This window comes from Schistocerca americana, chromosome 8 (genome assembly GCF_021461395.2).
Source record: "Schistocerca americana isolate TAMUIC-IGC-003095 chromosome 8, iqSchAmer2.1, whole genome shotgun sequence".
Lineage (NCBI taxonomy): Eukaryota > Metazoa > Arthropoda > Insecta > Orthoptera > Acrididae > Schistocerca > Schistocerca americana.
Genome location: NC_060126.1, coordinates 95,846,108 through 95,865,382, shown reverse-complemented (window position 1 = coordinate 95,865,382; position 19,275 = coordinate 95,846,108).

The window sequence follows — 19,275 nt, the reverse complement described above, 5'->3', positions numbered from 1 at the left end:
GTCACCCCTGTCCGCAGTCGTCATGCCTGCTTCCGAAGTACAGGGTGACGCAAAATTGCCTTAATATTCGAAAATTCAATACTTCATGGAACGAATAGGTAGTGAAGTAAAAACGACATTGGGTTTTATAAAAAAAAAAAATACACGAAATTACCACTAGATGGTTCTTCATACGATACAAGAGCAATAATTAGCATAACAGTTGATTTTTAGCAAAGACGTTGTTTTATATAACGAACGCTCAACCTGTCGCCCGTCGTTAATCAACAATACCTGTAGTCGAAGCAGAATGTTGTGGACAGCACTGTACAGCGTATCAATAGCTATGATGAGAAACTGTCGTTGCATGTTTTCTTCTCGTATCCCTAATGAGGTCGGACGATCGCGGCAGATTTGTGACCTCGGGTAATCCCACAACCAGTGATTACACTGATTGAGGTCTGGGGTCGTGGGAGGCCAAGCGTGACGCAAGTGGCGGTTTAGCACGCGATCCTCAAGAGATCTCTCACACGTGTAGCAGTATGGGGTGGAGCACCATGCTACATAAGAGTCGTACCTTGCAGCAGGTATTTATCAGCCAGGCTGGAGATGATGTGATTTTCTAACATATCGGCGTACCTACAAGCCGTTACGGTGAGTCCGCATCTCGTGGTCGTGCAGTAGCGTTCTCGCTTCCCACGCCCGGGTTCCCGGGTCCGATTCCCGGCTGGGTCAGGGATTTTCTCTGCCTCGTGATGACTGGGTGTTGTGTGATGTCCTTAGGTTAGTTAGGTTTAAGTAGTTCTAAGTTCTAGGGGACTGATGACCATAGATGTTAGGTCCCATAGGGCTCAGAGCCATTTTCGCTACGGTGACAGTTTGAAAAGCAGTACACCTCGTTCTCTCGAAGAAAAATACATACGACACCGTGGCACTGTCGTCATGCAGTGGTGTTTCCAAAAAAGTTGTAGGGTTTTTAGCACCCCAAATTATGCAGTTGTGGATGTTGACACACCCTGAGGGCGTGAAATTGGCTTCGCCAGCCCACAACGCGACAGAAAATTAATCGTCACATTCCCCATTTCCTGAAGTGGCCACATCACAAATGCGTCGCGTCACAGGATCGGTGACTAACTGTTCACGATGATGCTGGATTTTGTACGGATGGCCTTGGAGGATACGCCTTAGCGCTCTCCAAGCAGCTAAAGTCTCCACTTATTACTGAACTGTCCGAATGGTAGTAACACTTGCCTCTGGTAGCCCAAAAGGCGATCGATCGTCTTAACAATCCGTGGCTTCCAACTTTGTTATCATTTTCTTCAGAGCGTCAGTTGTCACAGGACCTTTACCCGTTCAGATGCCTTTCTTATGTCTACAGGATCGTTAAGCTGCAGTATCGGATTCTCCATTCTGATAGTAAACCTTCAGTAACAGTGCTCTTCTGGTAGGGCCAACATGCTGTGACACATCTGAGTCCCTCTCTCACTACAGCTTAATTTAGACACGATTCTCATGCGGTGTCACTGACGTGTTGCTGTCCACCGCCATCTGTTGACCGATTTTTGCACTCGCTTTTGGTTTCAATAAAACCTCATATGATTTCAGACATGTGTGTCAAGTTTTACATCTCTAGCTACGTTATTCCGTGAATTAGTGCATTTTCAAATATTAACTGACTTTGGGTCACACTGTAGATGTGTCATACAAGAATACTGGGCAGCTTGATGACTGCGGACAGATGATCTGTTGGTACTTGGTAATGAAACCGGTAGCCAGTAGCAAATTGAAACTTACATCTGTAGACAGAAGCAAATAACTTTTTCTGATTATGTTGGCCGCTGTCCTAACCGGCACCATGTTGGAATATGTGATTCAGGAAAATCACGAGAAATATAAAGCAGCCACGGGTGGACAGGGCTCTCCAGTGCCCTGACGCTGCCTTTGACACACCGCTCGTCAACAAACTTCCTATCGCAATTCTTGCACAGTCTGCTGTGCCATACTGTATCGTGATACCGATATTCCTATACTATCGTCAGATATTCGTGTAAGTGGTGCGATGAGTGTTAAGGTGTGATGTCTTTGACGTTCTGATTTCTTTACAAACAGTCGTACAATTGTATCTTATGCACCTTTCAGTGATTTCCAGTCTCTCAACTGCAGTTTCTATGTATTTAGAGAATCGGATTATGAGCTGAAGGTTCGCTGCAACAATGATGTTCAACAAATGTCCGGGGAGATGCGTGAAACCGGATATATTTCTGTGTAAGATATGCTTGCAAAGCAATTGCAGGAAAGTAAGTTTCCGTGACAAACATCAAAAATTTATGCTAGTTACAAAGGAGCTGGTGCCCATACGACATGGATCTACAAGTTTTGAATCTAGTAAACACTTAAAACGACTACCTACTGAGAAATGTGTTTACTTTGATCATGCAACGCTGCATTTCCGAATGCTCAGCTTACTTTTGTTGCCCTTCTGTTACAGCTGTTCTTGTCTTCAGTCCGAAGACTGTTTCGACGCAGTCAGCTGTACCAGAAACCTCTTCTCTCCCCGATTCCATGCAGTACCTCTTACGACATAAATCTGTAACACTGTATTTCATAAGCTTCTATTCTCTTCTCGCCTGCACTGTTCATGACACACTTTCCATTACCACACAATGCTACATTCCAGATAAATATTTGCAAACAACATTTCTTAACACTTAAATTTGATGTTAACATATTACTCTTTTTCAGAAAAAGGTTTCGTTTCTATCGCTAGTCTATATGTTATATCCTCTCTACTTCTGGCACTGTCGGTTATTTTTGTGTGCAAGTAGCAAATAACGCCCATCACATTCACTGACTCGTTTCATAGTCCAATTCCCTCGACATTTGAGTTAATTAGATTGTACTACATTACCTTGTTTCATTTTTGTTGATGTTCATCCTATAATATCTTTTAAAGATACCGCCAGTTCCTGTAACCGTCTCCTTTCTGCCGTCCCCGACAGAATTATAATGCCATGGGCAAAATTTAAAGATTTTTTTTCTTTTTCTCCTGAAATTTATTTCATTTCCATATCACTTTTTAGTTTCCCACTGAGTTTACAGATAGTTACTAAGGATTTGCTTATAAGTATAAAATTCTACACACTAGTCACTTAACTAACTCTGCTTATACTACGAAGGTGGTTTGAAAAGTTCTCGGAATCACCGCGAGAGGTCAGCGCTAGCATAACGAGTTGTTCACGTGATATTCATTGGGCTGTTGCCTGTAAACACGTGCCATATCAGTGTTCTTGGAAGAGAGCTGTGGCGGTGACGTGGCTCTGTTGTTGTACCCGTGTAGTGATTTACGAAGATGGAGAAAATCGAGATTCGAACAGTGATTTATGTACTTCGTAAAGCAACGCATGAAAGCAAAGGACATTCATGTCGATTTCCAGAATACACTGGGGCACTCTGCTCCTTCATATCCAACTGTTGCCAAGTGGACAAATGAATTTAAATTTGGTTCGGAGAGCTTAGATGATGATCCGCGCAGCGGTCGGCCAAGATGCGTCACTACTCCAGAAATCATTGCAAAAGTGCGCAAAATGGTCAGGGAGGATCACCGACTGAGAGCACGAGAACTTGCTCACGCTTGCCAGATGTCATCTGAAAGGGTCTATCACATGTTCACTGAAGAATTAGAAATGAAAAAATTATCTGCAAGATGGGTGCCGCGACTCTTGACGCGCGCCCGCACACATGTGCCGTCGCCATGGCAAAACTGCACGAACTAAGGTATGAATTGTTGCCACACCCGCCTCATTCACCTCTGTTAGACTTCCATCTCTTTCCAAAACTGAAAATTTTTCTTGGTGGACGAAGATTCACTTCAAACGAAGGACTGACAGCCGGAGTTGACAACTATTTTGCAGGCCTGGAGGAAATTTTCGGGATGGGATCAAGGCACTGGAACATTGTTGGACCAAGTGCATTAATCTACAAGGGGACAAACAGAAAAATAAAAAAAGTTTCAGTGATGTAAGTACTTTTTTTCTATTCCATTCCGAGAACATTTCAAACCACCCTCGTAACAGTAAATGTTGCCAGCACACAACTTTTCAGTTGGTCGACTGTATTATTCATATGTCATTCATTACTTATCCCAACGTTCGATAACTTTAAGGATAGCTATTATTACCCATTTTTTACTTGATTCGGACATGAACTAATAATTCAGTAAGGAAAAAAGTTAACTGGTCGTTGAAGACAATAAGTTATTCTCCCCATTGCAGTACAGTTCTTGCGAAGGAATCGATTTTACAGTCTTACATTCAATACGTAATTAGACCGGAGTCCGATGGTGTTTGACATCGAAGATGACTTTGTCCACCAAACAAGTATCTTAACTATGACGTGAAGCACTGAGGTTACAACGGTGCCCTGACGGAAACACGAATGACTGGCAGAACACAACGAACCTGCGTCAGCTCTGGTAAATGTGAATGGCAGGGTCCGCTGAGGGTGAGGGGCACAGGTCGAATGGCAGTCAGCAGGTGCCGGTAACGCCTAGTCCTACTAGAAGAAACTGCCAGCGTGGCCCACTCGGACAAAGGGCAGTTTGTGAAGGCGTGGTCCCTGGGAATTCGTATTACAGAACAACAAAGGATCGTGGACCCAGTGCCGTCACTAACTGATCTACATCTGTGTTCCATAAAGCCTCGTACGCTGTACCAGAAGCACATCACACATGGAACTGGTGTGATCCCCTGGTTTGCTGCATTTACTCTTCCAACCTACCAACCAATTTCCCACATTAAACGATGCTATATGAGGAAATTACACTACTGGTCATTAAAATTGCTACACCACGAAGATGACGTGCTACAGACGCGAAATTGAACCGACAGGAAGGAGATGCTGTGATATGCAAAAGATTAGCTTTCCAGAGCATTCGCACAAGGTTGGCCCGGTGGTGACACGTACAATGTGCTGACATGAGGAAAGTTTCTAATCGATTTCTCATACACAACAGCAGTTGACCGGCGTTGCCTGGTGAAACGTTGTTGTGATGCCTCGTGTAAGGACTAGAAATGCGTACCATCACGTATCCGACTTTGATAAAGGTCGGATTGTAGCCTATCGCGATTGCGGTTTATCGTATCGCGACATTGCAGCTCGCGTTGGTTGAGATCCAATGACTGTTAGCAGAATATGGAATCGGTGGGTTCAGGAGGGTAATACGGAACGCCATGCTGGATCCCAACGGCCTCGTATCACTAGCAGTCGAGATGACAGGCATCTTATCCGCATGACTGTAACGGATCGTGCAGCCACGTCTCGATGCCAGAGTCAACAGATTGGGACGTTTGCAAGACAACAACCATCTGCACGAACAGTTCGACGACGTTTGCAGCAGCATGGACTATCAGCTCGGAGACCATGGCTGCGGTTACCCTTGACGCCGCATCACAGACAGTAGCGCCTGTGATGGTGTACTCAACGACGAACCTGGGTGCACGATGGCAAAACGTCATTTTTTCGGATGAATCCAGTTTCTGTTTACAGCATCATGATGGTCGCATCGGTGTTTGGCGACATCGCGGTGAACGCACATTGGAGGCGTGTATTAGTGATCGCCATACTGGCGTATCACCCGGCGTGATGGTATGGGGTGCCATTGGTTACACGTCTCGGTCACCTCTCGTTCGCATTGACGGCACTTTGAACAGTAGACGTTACATTTTAGATGTGTTACGACCCGTGGCTCTGCCCTTCATTCGATTCCTGCGAAACCCTACATTTCAGCAGGATAATGCACGACCGTATGCTGCAGGTCCTGTACGGGCCATTCTGGATACAGAAAATTCTCGACTGCTCCCTTGGCCAGCACATTCTCCAGATCTCTCACCAACTGAAAACGTCTGGTCAATGGTGGCCGAGCAACTGGCTCGTCACAATACGCCAGTCACTACTCTTGATGAACTGTGGTATCGTGTTGAAGCTGCATAGGCAGCTGTACCTGTACATGCCATCCAATCTCTGTTTGACTCAATGCCCAGGCGTATCAAGGACGTTATTACGGCCAGAGGTGGTTGTTCTGGGTACTGATTTCTCAGAATCTATGCACCCAAACTGCGGGAAAATGTAATGACATGTCAGTTTTAGTATAATATATTTGTCCAATGAATACCCGTTTATCATCTGCAATTCTTCTTGGTGTAGCAATTTTAATGGCCAGTAGTGTATGTTCTCGACGACCCCCTGCATAAGTCAGAATTTCTCACGCTCATTACGCGAAGTGTGTCTCAGTGAGATGCTAAATTTTTAAAACCGCTTGGTAAGTGAGACTCCAGGTCATGCACAACGCCCTTCTTCAAGTGTCAACTCTTGCAGTTTGCTAAACATTTCCGAGTCGTTCTCGCATTGATGAAACAAAACTTTGATCTAATGTGCAGCCCTATCTTTTGCGTTAATCCATCTTGATTAGGATCTGCTGCAGAGTCTAGTCACCTGTGGAAAACAATTAGCGCTAATGTGAAGACGTCGTGAGCAACTAATGATGTGGTAATTTATAAACACATATTAAATGTTGTACTCACTGGACAAAAATTATATAATTATTAAAGGTTTATTATTGCACATTTAAAATTTAAACAAAAGTTTTGTGTTCTGCAACAAGTTTGTTTACGCGGTCATTATCCTTTTGCAAACTGAAACCGCCTTTTGTTGCTGCAATGTATTTTATTTCTTCCAGACGCGTTTCGTCTTTTACTTTATTTACGTGGAATCTAAAACAACACTGTTTTGTTTTGATGTGCAATATTTCTACATTACAAAACAGCTGACGACTTGTTTTTACGGTAGTAAGTGATTCCCAATGGTTCTTCGCGTTTTTGGTTGGCATCTGCGTTTCCTCTCATCTCGTTATAAACTGGAGGTCGCACTATAACTTCACTTACGAGACACAAACACGTTTTTATGTTACGAACTTCTTTCTTCGCAATTTTCATATTGTTTGCATTAATTTCTGTGGAGCAATATTAGTGACAGAAGTGTCAGTAGCTGTAGATAGTGACAGAAGAATACTAGTGCTCCACAGCAATAAGCGCAAGCAATATGAACATTGTGAAGAGAAAAGTTCGTAGCATGGAAAGGTGCTTATGTTTTGTAAGTAAAGCTATACTGCGACCTCCAGCATACGACCAAAATGAGAGGAATTACAGATACCAATCAAAAACGCGAATAACTGTTAAGTAATGATTCATTTACTGAAAAACAAGATGCGAAGTGTTTTATAATCTACAAACGTCGCTTATCAAATAAATACTGTATCACTGTACATTCCACTGAAGATGCCTTACAGTAAAAGGCGAAAAGCATCTGGAAGAAAGAAAATACAGTGCAGCAAGAAACTGTGGTTTTTGTTTATAAAACTAATTTTTGTGTGTCATATGTTTGCGTGCGCGCTGTCTCTCTCTCGTGTGTGTGTGTGTGTGTGTGTGTGTGTGTGTGTGTGTGTGTGAGAGAGAGAGAGAGAGAGAGAGAGAGAGAGAGAGAGAGAGACTGAAACGGAGCGAGTGTGTGTGTGTGTGTGTGAGAAGATGGACAGGAATTAATATTTAATTTCTGTAAATCACTAAATTGAGTTTCATTGCCAGAAGCTGGCTGGATTAATGTTATTCGATCAACAAAAGATCTGGTAAGAGTCTCAGACTGACCAACAATACTTAAGGATTTCCAAGGAACCTACACTGCGGAACACAGAGAGTCGCTTTCTCGATACCCTGTATCGCTTTGCGACGCAGAAATTTGAAATGTGGCTCTCTAACGTCTTTGCAAACATCCTCTGTAGTGGTGCAAAAGCGCGGCACTGTGCGAATCACTCTAGAGTTCTGCGACGCTTCAAGGAGCAGCATGTCAACATGAGAAAAAAAGACCAGAGGTGAGCAGTTCATGTGACGGGTAAGGTGGATAAATGATGCCTCACATGCACCAAACGTCACCAATATTCCGACCAGTCCCACCGCCCACAATACCCACATCGCACCCTTCCTCTTGACACCAAATTTCAAAATTCTAAAAAATGGTTCAAATGGCTCTGAGCACTATGGGACTTTACATCTGAGGTCATCAGTACCCTAGAACTTAAAACTACTTAAACCTAACTAACCTAAGGACATCACACACAGCCATGCCGAGGCCAGGATTCGAACCTGCGACCGTAGCAGTCGCGCGGTTCCGGACAAGCGCCTAGAACCGCTCGGCCACCGCTGCCGGATTTTCAAAATTCTGTACGCTATCAAAACAATTACACGGTCACGAAAAAGTGATAGTTTAATTGTGTTGTGCGATGTTGATGAATGACAGGGGAAGCACTAGTAAACGAAAATACGTTGGAATCCCAAGATCGATTCAAGAAGATAGATTTCAGAGAGAGAACTGCTGTGTTGAGCAGAATAAGCTGTACACATCATAGAGATGTCGTAGACACAAGTGTTAAGAAGCACGCCGCCAAGTACACTCCACTGAAAGCCGCCGACCTGTATGTGTCAATATGACGACCTAACGACACCATCAGTTCCAGTCGCTGGCTACTATCTTCAGTTTCTTATGAGAGAAATTCACGTGGGCCGTTATGGTGCCTTTAATTCTTATACAAGACACCATGAAAGCTGTGGACTTTATTAGCACTAATTGTTCAGAACCTGAGCCCCTACATGGCTTACATAGGGACCGGGAATGCCATTTCCCGCCACCGTAACAGTCCGTCACACAAGGCGAGAATCGTGCAACGATTGTATGCGGAGTACAAATGGTTCAAATGGCTCTGAGCACTATGGGACTCAACTGCTGTGGTCATAAGTCCCCTAGAACTTAGAACTACTTAAACCTAACTAACCTAAGGACATCACACACATCCATGCCCGAGGCAGGATTCGAACCTGCGACCGTCGCGGTCGTGCGGTTCCAGACTGTAGCGCCTTTAACCGCTCGGCCACTTCGGCCGGCTATGCGGAGTACATACAAGGACATTAGTTGAAGCGTTGCACCTGAAGTTTCTAGGGTTATCAACTTGACAAGAAAACGTAGGACACGTCACTATGAGTTCCAAGCGTCACCTTTTCCCGTCTACGTGATCTACGTGATGTAGGCGACTGTGCATCCGGCCACACATGTATGACTCGTAGACCCCATAGAATGATGAAGTGCAGATGTTTCTCGAACCACATGTGAGGCGAAGCGATGTTAAATTCTCTCCGGCTCCTTGTATAGTACATACTATTTAGGAGACTGATAAGGCAACTTCCACTGTTCGCAGATGATGCTATCGTTTACTGTCCACTAAAGTCGCCTGAACATCAAAACGAATTGGAAGATGATTTAGAAAAGATTTGTGCATACTGCGAAAAGTGGCAACTCAAGCTAAACAAATAAAAGTTCCAAGTACTAATAAAAAAAAAAATAAAATAAAAAAAACTGCCGTTAAATTTCGGTTAACGATAAACCACACAAATGTGAAGGTTATCGACTCAACTAAATACCTATGGATTACAATTTCGGACAACTTATGCTTGAACTAGCACAAATAAGATGTTGGGTGAAGATCAATCAAATACTGCTGGCTCTGAGCACTATGGGACTTAACTTCTGAGATCATCAGTCCCCTAGAACTTAGAACTACTTAAACCTAACTAACCTGAGGACATAACACACATCCGTGCCCGAGGCAGGATTCGAACCTGCGACCGTAGCGGTCGCGCAGTTCCAGACTGTAGCGCCTAGAACCGCTCGGCCACTCCGGCCGGCAATCAAGTACTGCGTTTGATTAGTAAAACACTTAGAAGATACAACAAATCCACTCAAGAGGTTGTCCACACTATGTTTTCCATTTATTTTATGGAGTACTGCTGCGCGATATGCGATCCTTAGCAGGTAGAACTGACGGAAGATATGGAAAAAGTCCCAAGAGGGCACGTCGATTTGTTGTTAAGAACCAGGAGAGGAAGCGTCATTGATCTGGTAAGGAAGTTGGGGTGGAAATTATTCGAATATAGGGTGTTTTTCTTTTTTTCAGCGAGATCTTTTCACGAGTTACAATTTAAGGATAAGACACAGAAGATAAAGCTTCGGTCACATATTTAAGATGCTACTCCTCATCATGCTATTATTCTTCTTCGCTTTATAAACCTTTTGTAATAATTTCATCACTTAACGCCTATAGCTGCCACTTCAGCATTTACCTAACTCACGCAAGCGACGTAACATAATCGAAGCAGGTGCTTTTACAACAAAACTGTCACGGCCTGTGTATTACAAGGGACCACGTTGATAAGGCTGCAGCCATTATTCGCACCGGCTGTTCGGGAGAACAATCGACCGTTAAGCGGATTTCGCAGTTACACCTTTCACAAACTCCTTCCTCTGCGTTCCGCGGCAATTTTGAGCCCGTCTCTCAGCCTGTTCCACACCCCACCTGCTCGCCCAGCAGTCCTTCGGGCTTGCCCGTGATCCCGTTAACAGCGAGCATTCGAGCCATCGCGTGACATAGCTGTATTCGCACGCGTTCTGTCACACGCTGTTGACATTCGTGTAGCTCCAAATGAAAGTAGTCGTTCCACGCTGATGTACTTCCCACATTTCATCTTTTACAATACAAAATTGTTCAGTTTCATCTAACATTAAGAATCGGTTCAGAGCAACATCACTGACTGAAATAAAACGTGCGCGGACTTGAGAGACCGAAACTATTTACCGGACAGATAAACGAACAGGAAAATTTATTAATTGGCTCTCTGCGAATGGGCTTGCTCTGAACTTTGAAAAAAACACAGTAATCCACTTTTCTGTTGCAAAAAGTAAAAATAAGTCAGTAGCCAGGGTAGAGCATACTAAGTTTTTGAGTGTACATATAGACGAGAATCTTAATTGTAAAGTTCATATTTTGGATCTCCTAAACCGACTAGGTTCAGCAACTTTTGCAATCAGAATAATGGCCAATTTTTAGGATGTAGAAATTCGTAAGCTAACATACTTTCCATACTTCCACTTTCTGATGTCATACGGAAGTGCAAAATGGCTATGCAGGGATGGCTAGAGGACAAATGTAAGGATGTAGAGGCGCATATCACTAGGGGCAAGATAGATAATGCCTACAGGAAAATTAAAGAGACCTTCGGAAAATAGAGAACCACTGTATGAATATCAAGAGCTCAGATGGAAACCCAGTTCTAAGCAAAGAAGGGAAAGCAGAAAGGTGGAAGGAGTATATAGAGGGTCTATACAAGGGCGATGTACTTGAGGACAATATTATGGAAAAACAGAGGATGTAGATGAGGATGAAATGGGCGATACGATACTGCGTGAAGAGTTTGACAGAGCACTGAAAGACCTGAGTCGAAACAAGGCCCCGGGAGTAGACAATATTCCATTGGAACTACTGATGGCCTTGGGAGAGCAAGATGTATGAAACAAGCGAAATACCCTCAGACTTCAAGAAGAATGTAATAATTCAAATCCCAAAGAAAGCAGGTGTTGACAGATGTGAAAATTACCGAACTATCAGTTTCATAAGTCACAGCTGCAAAATACTAACTCGAATTCTTTACAGATGAATGGGAAAACCGGTAGAAGCCGACCTCGGGGAAGACCAGTTTGGATTCCGTAGAAATATTGGAACACGTGAGGCAATACTGAGTCTACGACTTATCTTAGAACAAAAATTAAAGAAAGGCAAACCTACGTTTCTAGCATTTGTAGACTTAGAGAAAGCTTTTGACAATGTTGACTGGAATACTATCTTTCAAATTCTAAAGGTGGCAGGGATAAAATACAGGCAGCGAAAGGCTATTTACAATTTGTACATAAACCAGATGGCAGTTATAAGAGTCGAGGGGCATGAAAGGGAAGCAGTGGTTGGGAAGGGAGTGAGACAGGGTTGTAGCCTCTCCCCGATGTTATTCAATCTGTATATTGAGCAAGCAGTAAAGGAAACAAAAGAAAAATTTGGAGTAGGTATTAAAATCCATGGAGAAGAAATAAAAACTTTGAGGTTCGCTGATGACATTGTAATTCTATCAGAGACAGCAAAGCACTTGGAAGAGCAGTTGAACGGAATGGACAGTGTCTTGAAAGGAGGATATAAGATGAACATCAACAAAAGCAAAACGACGATAATGGAATGTAGTCGAATTAAGTCGGGCGATGCTGAGGAAATTAGATTATCAAATGAGACACTGAAAGTAGTAAAGGATTTTTGCTATTTGGGGAGCAAAATAACTGATGATGGTCGAAGTAGAGAGGATGTAAAATGTAGACTGGCAATGGCAATGAAAGCGTTTCCGAAGAAGAGAAATTTGTTAACATCGAGTATAGATTTAAATGTCAGGAAGTCGTTTCTGAAAGTATTTGTATGGAGTGTAGCCATGTATGGAAGTGAAACATGGACGATAAATAGTTTGGACAAGAAGAGAATAGAAACTTTCGAAATGTGGTGCTACAGAAGAATGCTGAAGATAAGATGGGTAGATCACATAACTAATGAGGAGGTATTGAATAGAATTGGGGAGAAGAGGAGTTTGTGGCACAACTCGACTAGAAGAAGGGACCGGTTGGTAGGACATGTTCTCAGGCATCAAGCGATCACAAATTTAGCATTGGAGGGCAGCGTGGAGGGTAAAAATCATAGAGGGAGACCAAGAGATGAATACACTAAGCAGATTCAGAAGGATGTAGGTTGCAGTAAGTACTGGGAGATGAAGAAGCTTGCACAGGATAGAGTAGGATGGAGAGCTGCATCAAACCAGTCTTAGGACTGAAGACCACAAGAACAACAACGGAATAATATTCTGGGACAACTCAACACTTAGGCAAAAGTTATTCACTGCTCAAAAGAAAGTAGTTACAATAATGTGTTGTGTTCATAGTCGCACATCTTGTACGCATCTGTTTAAAAGGTTAGGAATTTTTATAACTGCTTCACAGTACATTTACTTAGTAATGAAATTTTTTCTCAACAACATGGACCAGTTTAAAATCAACAGTGGCATTCATGATCACAATACCAGTAACAAGAAAGACCTACACTATCCTTTACTTAACCTATCTTTGGCACAGAAAGGTGTAAAATATGCTGCTATACAACTTTTTGATAAATTACCAGATGAAATAAAATATGTGACAGACAGCGGCAATAGTTTCAAAAACAAATTGAAATCATACGTTCTTGACAACTGCTTCTATACCATAGATGAATTCTTGAATATGAGTAAATAAATCTGGAGATATAAAGCTATTAATACTGTATATGCAGTTTGTGCCATTTAAGAGAGTGGGATAGATAATAGAAATATTTAGGTATAACACAAAAATATAAACAAAAAAAAAAGAAAACAAATTGTTTCCTGTGCGCATTTATTGTGCATTTGACACGTTCCACATCATAACGGTTTTTCCGTGCTATTGATCAATGGAACACGTAACTAACTACACTCCTTGAAATGGAAAAAAGAACACATTGACACCGGTGTGTCAGACCCACCATACTTGCTCCGTACACTGCGAGAGGGCTGTACAAGCAATGATCACACGCACGGCACAGCGGACACACCAGGAACCGCGGTGTTGGCCGTCGAATGGCGCTAGCTGCGCAGCATTTGTGCACCGCCGCCGTCAGTGTCAGCCAGTTTGCCGTGGCATACGGAGCTCCATCGCAGTCTTTAACACTGGTAGCATGCCACGACAGCGTGGACGTGAACCGTATGTGCAGTTGACGGACTTTGAGCGAGGGCGTATAGTGGGCATGCGGGAGGCCGGGTGGACGTACCGCCGAATTGCTCAACACGTGGGGCGTGAGGTCTCCACAGTACATCGATGTTGTCGCCAGTGGTCGGCGGAAGGTGCACGTGCCCGTCGACCTGGGACCGGACCGCAGCGACACACGGATGCACGCCAAGACCGTAGGATCCTACGCAGTGCCGTAGGGGACCGCACCGCCACTTCCCAGCAAATTAGGGACACTGTTGCTCCTGGGGTATCGGCGAGGACCATTCGCAACCGTCTCCATGAAGCTGGGCTACGGTCCCGCACACTGTTAGGCCGTCTTCCGCTCACGCCCCAACATCGTGCAGCCCGCCTCCAGTGGTGTCGCGACAGGCGTGAATGGAGGGACGAATGGAGACGTGTCGTCTTCAGCGATGAGAGTCGCTTCTGCCTTGGTGCCAATGATGGTCGTATGCGTGTTTGGCGCCGTGCGGGTGAGCGCCATAATCAGGACTGCATACGACCGAGGCACACAGGGCCAACACCCGGCATCATGGTGTGGGGAGCGATCTCCTACACTGGCCGTACACCACTGGTGATCGTCGAGGGGACATTGAATAGTGCACAGTACATCCAAACCGTCATCGAACCCATCGTTCTACCATTCCTAGACCGGCAAGGGAACTTGCTGTTCCAACAGGACAATGCACGTCCGCATGTATCCCGTGCCACCCAACGTGCTCTAGAAGGTGTAAGTCAACTACCCTGGCCAGCAAGATCTCCGGATCTGTCCCCCCTTGAGCATGTTTGGGACTGGATGAAGCGTCGTCTCACGCGGTCTGCACGTCCAGCACGAACGCTGGTCCAACTGAGGCGCCAGGTGGAAATGGCATGGCAAGCCGTTCCACAGGACTACATCCAGCATCTCTACGATCGTCTCCATGGGAGAATAGCAGCCTGCATTGCTGCGAAAGGTGGATATACACTGTACTAGTGCCGACATTGTGCATGCTCTGTTGCCTGTGTCTATGTGCCTGTGGTTCTGTCAGTGTGATCATGTGATGTATCTGACCCCAGGAATTTGTCAATAAAGTTTCACCTTTCTGGGACAATGAATTCACGGTGTTCTTATTTCAATTTCCAGGAGTGTAACTAATTAACTAACTAACAGGAATTGCTTCGTATCGGAGATATCGTATTTTCAGCAGTGTTATCAAGGACACTGTCCTGTGATAAAATGTAAGATAAACTCAATGACTTTCTAAATGCCTCAATCACCAAAACGGAAGAACGCGTCCCATTGAAAGTACATGCCTGCGCTCCAGATACTGTTCGACACACAGCATTAACTCGTCGGCAACACTGATAAGAGGAGCGCCGACCAACCCCGTTCAGTCCTCTCATCTCTAGCAGGTGTTTTCCATTTCACCCGCCACGCACTCTTTTTTCCCTTCTCGAATACCGATTCCGTTTCCTCTTGCCAATGGCAAACTTCGTTATGTTTGTTCTCTTCCTAGGAAGACGGAACATCGCAGTACTGCATCTTTTAGTGTTCTTGTTTCAGAAATTTGTGACCCTTCTCTTTATTTAATCCGTAGTTCTCAAAATTTCTCTCGTCTGGGCTCTGAACGTGATGCATTGATCAGCACCTCCTCTCTGATTGGCTGGTGTTATTTCTGCACGAGACTGCCTTCCTCGCCGACGCGCCTTCTTAAACCACCCCGGGGGTGCACTGCCGCGGATGTTATCCGTGTGAGAATCGTGTAGCCTCGGGCCTGAGTGCTCGATGGCGAAAACAACCATTTTGGCCTCAGTGGCCGACCGAACACCATTAACCCGTTGTGCTGACTGGATTCAGTCCTCGCTTTTCTCACAGGAAAATGGAAATGAGCGTATGGCATCGTTGGCCCGGAAGTCCCATCTGGAGAAGTTCAGCCGCCAAGTGCAAGTCTTATTTCAGTCGACGCCACATTGGGCGACTTGCGCGCCGGTGATGAGGATGAAATGATGATGAGGACAACACAACACCCAGTCCACGGGCGGAGAAAATCTCCAACACGGCCGGGAATCGAACCCGGGCCCGCTTCCATGGGAGGTGAGCACATTGCCACCCAGCTAAGCAGGCGGACTTTTCAGAGGAATTGTCACTTAACGCATTTGTTCAGTCGAGCGGGTAAATATAGCAAAACTAGCGGGTTAGCGGGTCTCGCATCTGACAGTACATGTGCATGGAAACCTAACAAGAGGATGACCAAAAGAATAATAATGAATAGCGGTAGATAGGAAGGCGCTACACCGCTCATTTCTTATTTTATTTCCTACTCTGTACGGCTGTTGGACGCTAGTTGCCTTATCAGCTTTGGATGTCAGACGATTTATAGGTCTTAGATCTTCCCTTTTCCAACCGAGGCCTAGGTTACTTGTCCCTGCAACGATTAAGAAAAACGTTGAGTTGTGTTTCCCGTATTTCCAGCGTTTTACACTTCGATCTGTACTCCCTAAGTCACTCCAGTGTATGTGGTAAAGAATATTTATGCTACCGGAATCGATTTTCTTCTTCCTGTCCCATTTTCAGGGGGAGACCCATAGTTCGTGTTATTGTTGCAGTCTTCAGGTCGATGAACAAGTTGGTCAGGAGACTTGCCTCTGCTGATTTTCCTCTCCTCACGAAACACCCCATACGCTCGTCGTAAGGTTGTCATGGTGGTGTGTGCTGCTGCACCGTCTTGCTGAAAATATCCATACAGTTGCACATCCTCTGAGAGTTGATCCATATGTGGATTAAACAATTTCTGGACGTCGTACCTTTTAGCAGCAACAGCTTGCTGAAAGAATTGTGTTGCGACGCGGACACCAGACATTACGCAACAAACAGCAATCTCATGTTCTGTGAGTGCGTATACTGTGGCAGGCAAAACCAGGCCTCATAGGAAGAAACGAGAAACTGTGGATGCAAAAGTGCTAATCCCACTTCACTTAAAAACCACTAGCAGAACTCGAAAGTTCGTCTGGACACTTTAATTCGTGCTCAACAGTAAATATGTAAGAGTAGAGATGTAGGTTCATTTCGATAATGTTTCGACATTACCATCTCTTAATTCCCAGTTGCAGAGATAAACGGCGTCGAGATTTCATTCTAGGCTTTCTTTCACCCCAGCAATGCTTTCTGGCGTCGGAGCTCTTTGCGGATAGTTACAGTATTTACTCGCCGTAGAGCTCGTTTCGCTCCACTTCGCGTCTAAATTTTGCGTTACAGACTTTGGTTGAGTGATAAACTTCTGCGCAGACAGTTTCGCGCACGTTGAGCACGAATCGAGCTTGGATTAGCGCTGGAGAATGAACAAGCGCCGTTTTAACGTGAGCGCCATGTCACGACGCATTCGACTGATCACTAAACATGTCTACGCCTCTCACTCAAACGTAACAGCAACTGATCGGTTCATCGAAATGACGTTAGCCAGCATTTCCTCCGATGGACAGATCTCCTAGTCACTTAGTCACTAACAATAGCCAACTCAGAGTCAATCTTATGAATATGTCACGGGAGAGTTTTATTTAACAGGCCTGTATCGAAGGTTTTGAAGAGAATGAACCGTACTTGGCTGTGTGGCAGTTTTCAGTAGCGCCGACGTGGACAAGATAACTGTGGTATTTTGGGTTGTTGCCTCTTGTTTCGAGCGCTTGCACATTTCACTTGACAGTATTCCGGGGATGAGACTCCGTGCACCAACACAGGCTGCTTCCACGACTCCAGCAAGGTCAGAGGCTGCACGACGGAGAGCGTCGAGTCAGCACCCTTCATCTCGTATTCCTGGAAGCTGTGCTGCACTGCGGGACATCGCAGAGAACAGCCTTGTGGTCCACAGGAAAGCTGTGGTTCTTACCACTCTCCACAGCCTATGGCTGCATCACATACAGTTTAACGCGTTATTCGCCGCGATCTTCCATTATACGTATTTAATGAAGTCTTTGTGGTGGCTCAGATATTCTACTGTCTCTTCATCGAAGGTAAATTTTCAACCCTCTCAGGATACTTTCTCGGAAATTTTGTTTGACTTATGCCATAATGACTCATTACGTATGATGCTGTATATTGCATCATACTCTGTTCCAACTATTTCATGTCCGATGTTTTCTCTGGAGTGAATACAGTACCAAACAACATGGTTCGGCGTTCCAGTCTCTTCATTGTCATAGTCACCATCAAGTCAACGTTCTGCTCTGTTCAGATACGAGGGGTAAGCCCCATGTCCGTAAGGAAAAGGGCCAAACTCTTCTAAACTAGAGTCTCCCTCATTTTAAGTCTTTCCGTCACACGGGAAAAGAATTCAGAGGCGCGCCGTCCTCTTGTACCTGCATACCAATCCTTTAGTCATTCTCTTATTGTGTTTGAATTTATTTATTTCTTACAGTTTGCTCTTTGCCACAATTTCTACGTCAGTTTTTATGCGTCATCTCTTCTTGAGCAATATTGCGCTCTCTTCTTCCCGATCAGTAGATCCAGGGGGCGTGTTTGTAATATTATGAGGAAAGCTTCTCTAGAAATTTTCTTCTTTGCCTATGTAAGTCCCACTAATATGGCCCTTTGCAGCGTGCGTGGAGCTAGCTTAGTTTCAGCTAGTCCTGTGGTATGCACCCACACTCTTGCAGCAGAACGTACTATTGAGGCAAACGTACCTTCGTGATACAATCTGACGGCGTCTACCGGGAGCTGGAACTGATTTTGTCCAGTCATTGCAATTTTATGACACTAAGAGTTCCTTTCCAGGCAATTTCAATACATTTATGAAAATTTTGCTTTTCTTCGACGTGAAACGCTAGGTACACTGTTACCACACATGCCTTAGTTGAATCATTATCTATTGTCATCCTCAGATTTCTTGCTGACGATAGGTTCATTTGAGCACCGTGTAGACTTTTTTTTATTGGTAGTTGTTTTTGATTAGTTATCTGAGAACGACGTAACGTATTCTGTGGACTAATTTCTTCCAACTTGGGCCTAGTGTTCTACGTTGCTACGATCATTAAGTCGTCGGTGTATGCCATGTATGGCGCTGTTTGAAGTAGTTAGTTGTTTTTTGCACTAGAGTTTACAGACCAACATCGCATAATGAACCGGCGGAAGTAATTACTATAAAGGGAGATTTCTTGACGACCTTACAAACTTCCACAGATGACGGAGAAGGGTAAGTATGTCAGTTTGAGGTAAGGGGCCCTGGTACGGAAACGATCTAGTTGAAAACTATGAGCGAAAATCGTTTCGATACCTCTGACAGTGGGATACACGTACTGATATTGTTGTTCTTCATACTGTAGGGCAGACAACTTTCAGAGGTGGTAGTGTGGACCAAGACAAGTCAAAAATGTCTGGTAAACAAGGGCTCTAAAATGCATAACTTAAGAGCTATGGGCACTTTTTCAGTAGAGGGGATGTGTTTCAGTATTGCGCAGGTGAACAATTGCTCGTCGCTCCTGAATCATGCATTTTAGAGCCCATGTTTACTAGACATTTTTTCCTTGTTTTTATCAATAGTACCACCTCTGATATGTGTCTACCCT